This window comes from Poromitra crassiceps, assembly GCF_964638095.1.
Source record: "Poromitra crassiceps genome assembly, chromosome: 4".
NCBI lineage: Eukaryota > Metazoa > Chordata > Actinopteri > Beryciformes > Melamphaidae > Poromitra > Poromitra crassiceps.
In genome coordinates this window covers 20,285,715-20,293,059 of record NC_139626.1, presented here as the reverse complement: position 1 = coordinate 20,293,059, position 7,345 = coordinate 20,285,715, and the positions used below count along the sequence as shown (strand labels likewise).

The 7,345-nt window shown below is 46.1% G+C and overlaps 1 pseudogene across 1 annotated transcript; it reads right to left on the bottom strand.

The window, feature by feature from the left end:
- Positions 1 to 1,876: 1,876 nt before the first annotated feature.
- LOC310775663 (DIS3-like exonuclease 2 pseudogene) lies at positions 1,877 to 4,496 on the bottom strand (annotated as a pseudogene). Its single transcript has one exon. The product of its transcript is annotated as a DIS3-like exonuclease 2 pseudogene (transcript).
- Positions 4,497 to 7,345: the final 2,849 nt, after the last annotated feature.

Sequence of the window (7,345 nt, the reverse complement as noted above, 5' to 3'; positions counted from 1 at the left end):
CTTCGTGGTGCATCGATATCCTGAGGTTTATTCCATATTAGGTTAATTGTGTTGTTTTACTAATTGGAATTGGAACTACAGTATAATTGATTGATAATTGATGACTTGCCCTGTAGTGTGAAATTGGCCTATATCTTAGCCATCCTAAAAACATGCTCCCTCTTGCATTGCACTGCACGTTGTTTGTTCATCTTTCTCTCCCCTGTAGAATCTTCGATCAGTTTAGTTTTGTGGGTTAGGAAGAAGCCCAGGCCTTTTAATAACCTGCAGAGCCAATCCTGTTATATTATTGGACTGCTGCGGGACCACCTGCAGAGCTCACAATTGACCCCCATCAGAAAAATGACATTGGCTCAGGAACAGGTTGCAGCAGTGAAATCCGGCATCTGGTGTTACTCCTCTCTCCACCTCCATAATCTGGCTGTAACTGCCCTCCCCTCCCACTCGGCACTTCCCTACAGATGTGACATGTCTACCCGAGACTGTATCATCGTCCCTCCCGCTGAGCAGGAGTGTCTCTGGAGACGACCAACGTGAACATCTCTGTCTACACTTGGCCTGATTGAGTCCTTCAAGCTAAGGCAAAAATGTGACTGACCTATCGTTGTACAAACAGAGGTTATGCTGGGATTCATGTGATTGATGTGTGTACTCGTGAGGCATATTTGTGTGAATCCAGGATAGCTTTTCACTGGCTGCAAATACACAAGCATGGAGCGTTAATCATAATGGCACATTCTGCATGGGTGACCCATCAGATATCTCATCTTGCCTCGACACACGCATACACACGCATACACACGCACATACGCGAATATACACGGACCTGCACCATATCATTTTTAGCATGCAGTGAACCTTGTCGTTAATAAAGACAGTGTATCTTGGACATGTCTAGAGGGGTGTATTTATAGTGAACCTTGTGGTTGTTAAAGGGATACGCCACTTTTTCGGGAGTTTAGCTCATTTGCCATATCCCCCCCACATAACCAAGGTACACCATGCCTTTATCGTCACTGTCCGAGCAGTATACAGTTCATCGCGTGGTGAGTACCCGAAGCATAACATGTATTTTGGCGCTATTAGATATGTTTTGAAGGGGTGTGTACCACTGGCATCCATTATATGGCGATACTTACTAACTTCACGACTGTAGCTCACTGTATACTGCTCGGACAGTGATGGTAAAGGCATGGTCTACCTTGGTTATGTGGGGGGGGGATATGGCAAATGAGCTAAACTCCCGAAAAAGTGGCGTATCCCTTTAATAAAGACACAGTGAATCTCGGACATGTATAGAGGGGTGTATTTATAACAGCCTGGCATGCCTCGGATGCTCCGGGTGTTACCAGAACTGTCACCAAAGGCCAACAGCATTCCTAAAGCCATTAACATTAGATGTCAAAACAGCTGGCTTTGAAAAAGTTTTTCCATCATCTGCAATCAAATAATATATCTGTGCTCACATACTGTCTGTCCTCAGAGTAGTGTCATTCTATTCAAAAATCATACTTGCTCCATGGTTGGGATAATGAGTTTTTATTGGAAGCTGCCACTTGCACACACACACAATTGGCACCTTTGAATATATATAGCTGCTCTTTAAAAAAAAAAAAAACAATAACAGCAACAATAATAACAGCAGTAACAAGAATAACAATGTCTAAAATACATAATATGTTGTATTAGTAACAATAATAAAATAAAATAATAATAGTCGATGATTATGACAATAATTGATTAAAACATTGTTTTTATTTTGTTTTTCATATCAGGTAATGAGTGTAATAAACACTGAAAAAATAACCGTGAGAGAATCGTGATCTCAATTCAGAGAAAGAAAATTATCATTTTATCCAGAATCGTGCAGCCCTACTTAAAGTGCATCTGATCCATTCTCATCCAGCCTCTTGAGCACTGCTCTGTATTTCATGGGTGTACCTTCTGCTCTGAGCTGTACCTGCACCAAGGTGAAGACTGATATTACCTGCTGCACTGGGGGTTTCTGTGGCTCCTCTGGTGACCAGACCAGAGTCAGCTCTCCCTTCTTCCCCACCTTGTGATGGTGGAACCTGTCTAGTCCCGCCAGAGACTTGCAGTAGATGCGTTGCTTAACCCCATAGCGGAGGACCAGCACATCAAAGGACTGATCCAGCACCTCCATCACCATGGCCTCAGAGTCAAGGGGACCACACTTCTTCACAAAAATGCTGAAGAACAGCTCAGAGCTGAGCTGCTGCGCTCTCTTGGAGGCAGTATTCTTGTCATTGCAGTGAGATGCCTGCCTTTGAACTTGTCCTGCCAGCTCTAGACGACGGCTGTAACCCAGTGAAGAAGCCAGCAGCCGGTGTACAACAAGGTCTGCGTAGCGTCTGATGGGTGATGTGAAGTGTGTGTAGACAGGAACGTTGAGGGCATAGTGCTTAAACAGGTGCACCTCCTTCAGTACACCTGTACAAAAGTACAATGCCGTCTGCATGGATCTGGAGCACAAGTGGATGAGGACCTCCTTCCTCGCACTGGAATACTCATCATCACTGACGGTGGTGTGGAGACTCCTATGCAAGGCTCCTGCAGAGGTGAAGTTGACATTGAGGCCCATTGAGGCCCATCTGGTCGCAAAGCTCCTGCAGCTCGTCTACCGTCTTGGTCTTGGGTGGAGGGTGGCATCGGAGGAGGGCCTGTTCAGGGAAGGAGCTATAGATTTGGTTGGCTGAGGCCATGTTAGCCAGCAGCATGTACTCCTCCACCAACTTGTTGCTGTCTTTGTGCTGATAAACACTGCAGCTTTGGGGCATCGTGGTTTCTTTGTCAAGGGTGAAATATAGTTTTAACTGGTGTAGTCTGAGGGCTCCTCCTTCAAAGCGTTTAGCTCGGAGGTTCTTGGCGATGGTGTGCAGGTTGAGCACAGCCTGGTGGATTTCGTCGATGGCGTGTTCAGGGGCCACATGTGGCAACTTCTCAGCAGAGAACATCTTCTTCGGGGCCTCGATCATGCTCTGTGCATGCTCATAACTCAACTTCACGCAGGAGCGGATCGGATCACTGAGCGGCCTAACCACTCATCCAGAATTTTCCCCTGAGGTGACATTTTCCAGATGACAGAGAAGGTGAGTCTGTCATTGAGAGGGTTCAGACTGCACAGCTCCTCACACAGCAGCCTGGGCAACATGGGGATCACCATTTGCACCATATATATGCTGGTGGCTCTTCGGCTGGCAATGACGTCCAGAGCGTTGCCCTCCTCCACAAAATAACTCACGTCAGCAATGTGGACTCCCACCTCGAAATTACCATCTGGGAGTGGTTTACAGGACAAGGCATCATCCAAATATCTGGCAGTAGCAGGGTCGATAGTGAAGATACACTCTCTCCTCAGATCTCTCCTCCTGCACATCTCCTCAGGGGGGATGGTCCAGGGCAGATTCTTTGGTAGGCAGTCCAGCACCTCATTGGGGAACTCTGAGAAATCTATGTTGTATTCTGTCAGGATGCCCTCTGTCTCCGGCTCAATTTCCCCGGCTTGGCCCAGCATCTTAGCAAGTCGACCTTCTGCAAACTTGCTGTTGACTGGCCAGCTGGTGATGCGAGAGATGAACAAGGTGTCTGCGTAGTCAAGCGGAGAAAAGCGAAGAAAAGCCAGCGGGACAGTCGCGCAGCAGAATCTTAATCCGTGGCACCCGGTGGTCCATAGGCGTGAACATGGCGAAGGGCTTGTATGGGAGGAACTTGAGGAAACCGGTCACAGCTTTCGAGTGTTTACGCTCAATAATGTACACCACTTTAGCAGTCCTTTGGAGTATTTCCCCATTGGATCGTGGAGTTGAGGCATCTTCCAGAGGTCCTCTCATATCCCTCTTCTCTGTGGCACTGAGGGGGATATTCTTAACTCTGCTGACGAGCTCACCCTGCTCACTATGCTGGTCTCCCACAATACCATGAGGGCTGCGATGCCGCTCTACACGGGCCTTCTTCCCTGTCTGCTGCTCTGACTCACTGGCCCCCTCACAGTCAGTGTCCGACCTCACAACCTTCCACTGCTGTCGAGGGAGGACTTGCACCACCACTATGTCCCCATTCAACGCTCTGTTGCGAGCTACGATCCCATCCAGGAATATATCCCGCATGCCATCAGGAGCTGGGATGAAGGCCTCATGGTACTTCTTAGGGTTTATTGTTATTGCCCCCTGAAGGAGTTTTCCTCTTTTTAAACCATGTGAAACGTGCTTAGAGGTCATGTAGGCTTCAAAGACTTGCCTCTTCGCTCCTCTGCCTCCTTTGCTCTTACTTTTGTCTGCAGGAGAATTGGTACTTGAAGCATGAGGCTGCTGCTGGATTTTGGCTTTACCATGAGGGGACATAGGCCTTGACATCTCAGCATCACAACAAGGCCTTATCCCGCCATCTCTGCTTCTCTCCTCCTCGTGGTTCTTTGGCAGCTTCTTTTTCTTTGACTTGGCATAGGCATCTTTTGGGTTTGTCCATCCTTGTTTCATTTTCTGAGGAGTGCTGGAGTGATTCTGGCCGTGCTTCACCTCTCAGTTACAGTTAGCCCTGTTGTATTCTCGAGGATTGTGACATAATCAGTGATGTCATAAATTGTCACCAGTGATGTAATTGGTGATGATGTCATCAGTGATGTCACTCGAGTAGACCTGACCCAATAAAGCTGATTCTGATACTGGTTAAAAACGGACACACACGCACACACACACACACACACACACACACACACACACGCACGCACGCACGCACGCACACACACACACACGCGCACACACACACGCACACACACACACACACACACACACACACACACACACAGACACACACACACACCCACACACACACACACACACACACAAATATTGAACATATTTGGCTGCCGTCCAGTATATCCAGTGTGCCTATTTTTAGTCAAACATTCACTACATCACTCTAATGCATGAGGCTCAACAATTTGAACCCATGTCTAAAATGAGAATAGAGTGGAATGATATGGAGTTGGCACTGTCTGTACAAGAGTAGTCTAACGGTATGTTTGTACGGTAGAATGTTTAACTCCCCATGCTTTTTAAAGACCAAAGTTCTATTTCCAAACTCCACCCAGATCCTTCCTGTTGATAGCTAAAAGCAGGGGAGGCAGATCCTTGCCAGATGTGTAGGTATGGGGTGGGGACCTACTGGTAAAGGGATGAACACACTTAGGGTGCTTTCACACTCGGGACCCGGGACCGTTTCCGAGCTGACCAGCAGGGAAGAAGGGAGGGGGGGCAATCGTTCTCGGGCACGGAACGGAACGGAACGGAACGAAAACAATCGTTCCCAGTGAGAAAGCACCCTTAATAATGCCCACTTTCTTATCAGGTCAGGCTACCAAATGTCTGCATATATTAGTCCTCTAGTAGTCTACATCAGGGATGGGCAACTTTGATGATAGAGAGGGCCACACAAAAAATTCCTCGCTACCAGAGGGCCAGATTGTGACCGTGCACTTCCACCAGTAGCCTACTGTAACACCCTCACTCCCAATTATAGCTACTAATTTGATGAAAAGGACTGGTAAGCAAAGTTTATTATACCAACATTTATATTATTTTTCATATTCAAATTTAGTAAGTCTTCCATTCAGATGACACCAGAAACTTTGCTCTAGCTTTAAAACAGCCCGCTACAGCAATCTGATGGGGTACATCACCCAAATATGTGATATTCATCAGATTAGTATTGTTGCATGTGCAATGTGCATCCTGGATATAGTTTGTTACAATAGCGTTAGCTCAAATGCTAACGTTAAACAGTATGTGGATGGACAATGCTAACACCATTAGCGCCATGTTCTGGGTTGTACAGTAAAATAAAAACAGATTGTGGTGGTCTAACCTAACCTAACCAAAAACGTCCGCCTTGTGTAACGAAAAAGAAAAACAAAGGAAATTGACCCAGGGGCCACACTGAGTGAGGTTGGGGGCCAGTTGCCCACCCCTGGTCTACATCATCAAGATAATGTTTCAGCTGGGCAGCAATAATCAGAGTCTAGCTGATTGTTTCAGGGTGTCTGTGTAAGAGTTGACTATATTGGGTGCTGCTAATACATCATTTTATTATATAAATCCTCCACTTTCTGTCAAACTGTTTTCCTCGAAAATGACAGTTGTGTCTTCTTCTGTGTCAGAAGCTAATATAGGCCAATTGCTACAATAAACATGAGGTGTATGGGGCCAGGGACCAGCAGGGGCCGATAGCGAGCACTGTGAGGTATTTATCGAGGCCCGTATCTACAGCCGGCATTCATTTCACCAGTGTACTGTGCATCCAGGGAGGAAGTAGTTTCACATACCAAGGCCCAGGGGATGCACATCCTGCCAAGAGAGAACCAGAGAAGAAGAAAAACTCATATATCCTTTGAGCTTCTTATCTGAATCAGGCCACAGAGATTCATTAGGGTGATAGGAGGAAGAGACAAGAGAGAAGAAGAGAAAAGAGAGATGAGAGTGATCAGATGGAAAAGTAATTTGTTGAGGAGTCTATAGGGAGTGACAACAATGGGTCATCACCTACCTACTGGGGTTTCTTCATTCTGAAAATGTAACAATGTGATTGTTTTTCCCAATGAGCTGTTTTTTTCCTGTATAAAGAGGCCATTAAAACTAGACCATCTGTGTTTGTTTGCACAACAGAAAAAACTCTTCCAAACAGGAATTTGCCTCATAAAATGGAGCGTTGTTGTTCCCTTAACCCAGACAAATTGCGAGACACCAGGATCAATTCACACTTTTTACACCTAAGAGAAAATAGTAAAATACCACTCAAATGAAGTGATACAAATGTGCTTTGGCTAAATGCCTAAAGCAAGTACAGCTGCATGTAACTGCAGTTTAGGATACAATGTCTCTCTCTCTCTCTCTCTCTCTCTCTCTCTTCGTGTGTGTGTGTGTGTGTGTGTGTGTGTGTGTGTGTGTGTGTGTGTGTGTGTGTGTGTGCGCGTGCGTGCGTGTGTGTGTGTGTGTGTGTGTGTGTGTGTAAGTAAGCAGAAATGTAAATGGTATGTGCTGTGTGTGAGTTACAGTATAGCCCAGGATGCTCCGTGACTTTCCGTCTTCCCGTTTGTGTGCAAAGTTGAGGAATTTTTGCAAGCCTGGGAGTCAGGAAATAAGATATGAATTTACAGTCTTTTTATGCTATTTTTTCTACTTTTTTCAACTTGCTTTACACAGGAAGACCGGAGGCCAGAAGGAAGACTGTGTGCCAAGTTCTTCTACAGTAACACATGGTCTCATTATATAGAAGTGTAACCTAACGCCCTGACAATAAGTCCCACTTAGATTGCTTCTGTCTCGGCTGG